Genomic DNA, 3,868 nt, shown 5'->3' on the forward strand with positions numbered 1-3,868 from the left:
GGGGCGCTATTTCATCCTATTCTATGTTAGTCTATGGCAGGGATCAGCAAACATTTTGGGTAGATATTTTAGATTTTGCAGGTCATATGATCTCTGTCGAAACTACCCAAATATGCTGTTACAGTGCAAACGCAGTGCAGACAACACATCAACTTAAGAGTATTCTAGGACGGGTTATTGTTCTCTGCAGTTCGGATAGAAAAAACCAGCAATGTTGTAAGAAAGAGGTAGTTCTGATAAAACTTTATTTGCAAAAGCATGTGGCAGGCAAGAATTGGCCAGCAGGCCAGAGTCGGCTGACTCCTGGTCAGTAGGAATGGTGCTTTGCGCCCCAGGAATGGTACAAATGTGGCTGCTGGGCTTCTGGAGCTCCCTCTGTTCCTGCTGGTTTTCCAACCAGCCCCACAGCTTCCTCTGGATTCTGTGAACCCCCATATCCTGTGTCTCAGTCAACTCAGGCTGCCATAACAAAATATCATAGACTGGGTGACTTAAACAGCAGACATGGATTTCTCACAGTTCTGGAGGCTGGGAAGTCGAAGATCAAGGTGCTAGCAAGGTGGGTTTCATTCTGAGGCCTCTCCTGGAGGTGGCTGTCATCACACCATATGCTCACATGACCTCTTCTTTTCTAACGCTGTGGGTGGGAGGGAAGCACAAGGTAGGGCTCCAGTGTCTCCTCTTGAAAGGGCACTGATCCCATCATGAGGGCCCCACCCTCATGACTTCATCCAACCCTAATTACTCCCCAAGTGCCCCCTCTCCAAATACCCCATCACACTGGGGGTGGGGCTTCACCATACGAATTTTGGGGAAACACAGGCATTCAGTCCATAACATCTTTTTAACGTATTTTGGTTTTGCCTAAGCGAGAGTCCATTTCTCTGGCTTGCAACCAAGAACCCTAACTGACGCAGCACTTACTCAATTTGATTTAATTCCACGAGGCCCTTCGCAAAGGGGATAGCTCAAAGTCCCTCACTCCCACTGCTGGAGAAACCACTCGAAGCAGATTACAACTAACAGAAATCATTAGTGTCATCTTGATTTATGAGACAGCTGCGTGTTTAAAAGTCTCCTCACTGTATAGTTTTAACTTCCTACCTCTTTCTTAGAAGGTTGCTGGTTTCTTCAATCGAGACTGCTGTGAACAATAACTGCCCCCAGAATGAGTTGGTTCAGGAACCAGCCTTCCTCCCCACCTCCTCCCCCCATCAGCTGTTGGCTGTTAGAGCCACGTGCTTCCTGTTTACAAAGAGATACGAAATATATTAGTTAAAGAGTCCACCCCTAATGCTTTGCTACTTCCTTCTGCTTCACAGGATGAATTTCACTTGGCCTTGGGATTTTATTTGTCTTTGGAAGTCATGGACTTGATGATGTTTGGAGATTTATGACTATATAAGACGGTATCTGTAAGGTGCTCAGTTCACATGACTCATTTGTATTTTATATTTATTGGCCCCACCATGTTCCAAAGAGGATTTCCTAAATGTATACTGTGCAAAAGATTAAAAAAAAAAGTAAGTGATGAAGCTGGGCCAAGCAAACATTAAGGGAGGGAATAAATCAGATGAATTAAGAGACAAAATAAAACACAATGTTGCCTAAACACATATTGCCTAAAATTCTGGGTAGAGGTTGCCCAGCTGGCTCAGTCGGTAAAGCATGTGACTCTTGATCTTGGGTTCGTGAGTTTGAGCTCCACGTTGGGCGTGGAGCCCCCTTTAAAATAAATAAATAAATAAATAAATAAATAAATAAATAAATAAAGTTCTGGGTAGAAGTTAGAGATGTACTACAAATCTTGTTCTGAGCTTCCTGGTCGTCACAGCAAATAAGGAAATACTTCTGATGTGGTTTTCAGATTGAAAACAAATTACCCAGATGACATAGCAGATTCTTTTGTTTTTTTTTTTTTAATTTATTTATTCATTACTTCTGCTGTGGTTTTCAGATTGAAAACAAATTAATTACCCAGACAACATAGCTGGTTCTTTTCGTTTTTTGAAAATATTTATTTATTCATTTGAGAGAGAGCACTAGCAGGAGGGGCAGAGGGAGAGGGAGGAGGTTCTCAAGCAGACTCTGCACTGAGCACAGAGCCCGACTCAGGGCTCCATCTCACGACCCTGAGATCATGACCTGCGCCAAAACCAAGAGTCAGATGCCTAATCAAAACACCACTCACATGCCCCAACATGGCTGGTTCTAATTCTTTATACAATAAGGGGGGTTGAATAGCTGCATTTTTTTAAGACTCAGAAAACCGAAACTTTTTCAATCCCAGGAAATGCTGTCTGCTTTTGATGCCCTTCAGAAAACCCAAGAAACAAACATTTCACTTTCCAAACCTGATAAATTAGAGTTGGCTGCTCTCACTGCAAAGTAATCATTTTTTTCCCCCAAGCAGTCCCTTTAAGACACTCAAAAGGTACTTACTATTTAAAACTTAAATAGTAATAACATGACATGTTTAAGTATTTGCTTACAGATAGATTTCTATAGGGTCTGGTGGGACCTGAAAAGCCTTCCAGTTCATCCTTTCAGTCCAATATGGAAAGATCATTAACATTTTTTCAAATTGTAGTAGAAATCACATAGCATTAAATTTATCATCTTAATCATTCTAAGTGTGCAGTTCAGTCGTGTTAAGTATATTCACATTTGTTGTGCAACAGATCTCTGGAAACTTCTCATCTTACAAAACTGAAACTCTATACCCATTAAACAACTTCCCACTTCCCCTCTCCCCCCCAGCCCCAGGCAACTACCATTCTACTTTCTGTTTCTAGGAGTTTGCTACCTTAAGTACCTCTTACAAGTAGAATCATACAATATTTGTCTTTCTGTGACTGGCTTATTTCACTGAGCATCATGTCCTCAAGGTCCATCCATGTTGTAGCACTGACAGGATTTCCTTTTTAAGGCTGAATAATATTCCATTGTGTGCATTATCACATTTTCTTTTTTTTTTTTTTAAAGACTTTATTTATTTATTTGAGAGAGAGAGAGAGATCACATGAGAGGGGGGAGGGTCAGAAGGAGAAGCAGACTCCCTGCTGAGCAGGGAGCCTGATGTGGGACTCGATCCCGGGACTCCAGGATCATGACCTGAGCCGAAGGCAGACGCTTAACCAACTGAGCCACCCAGGCGCCCCCCCATTTTGAAATTCTTAAGTTTTAAGCAAGAGGCTTCTTTGTTTTCCCTCTTGCACGGGGCCCTGCAAATTAGGCAGGCAGCCCCGGTTGCATCGAGTAGATAACATGTGAATTTCCCTATTTTCCGGGAGATCTCAATCCCGGAATCATCTGCCCTCCTCTTCCCATCTGGAATGAGCCCGTGCACAGGGGTCTTGCTGAATCCTCCTTGTGCCATCAGCTTGGAAGCTTTCCTTGCCTTGCTCCTGGGTTAGAGCCATTGTCTCCTGGATACTTTCTTTTTGTTTTTCTCTCATCTGGGTGGAGCCTATCATCAATCACTTTCTGAGAAAAAGTGCATGCGAGGTAAAATGCTTTGAACGTTTGTGTATCTGAAATTACGTTGATTCTCCCTCACACCTAACTGATAGATGGGCTAGATGCAGAGTTCCGTGTTAACAATATTTTTCACGCAGGGCGCCTGGGTGGCTCGATTGGTTGGGCGACTGCCTTCGGCTCAGGTCATGATCCTGGAGTCCCTGGATCGAGTCCCGCATTGGGCTACCTGCTCAGCGGGGAGTCTGCTTCTCCCTTTGACCCTCCCCCCTCTCATGTGCTCTCTGTCTCTCTCATTCTCTTGCTCAAATAAATAAATAAAATCTTTAAAAAAAACCAAACCAAAACAATATTTTTCACGCAATATTTTGAAGGCTGTGTTCCTCTGCCT

General features: G+C 43.2%; 1 long non-coding RNA gene across 1 annotated transcript; it reads right to left on the minus strand.

Annotated features, from left to right (window-relative positions):
* Positions 1 to 231: 231 nt before the first annotated feature.
* Positions 232 to 1,193, minus strand: LOC118020320. The gene is made up of 2 exons (XR_004681848.1): positions 1,105 to 1,193; positions 232 to 637 (listed from the first exon to the last, which is right to left on the minus strand). It is a non-coding gene; the product is annotated as an uncharacterized LOC118020320 (long non-coding RNA).
* Between the last annotated feature and the right edge of the window lie 2,675 nt (positions 1,194 to 3,868).

The sequence above is a fragment of the Mirounga leonina genome, unplaced genomic scaffold (assembly GCF_011800145.1).
Source record: "Mirounga leonina isolate KUSES-001 unplaced genomic scaffold, KU_Mleo_1.0 Mir_173, whole genome shotgun sequence".
In the NCBI taxonomy this organism is placed as follows: domain Eukaryota; kingdom Metazoa; phylum Chordata; class Mammalia; order Carnivora; family Phocidae; genus Mirounga; species Mirounga leonina.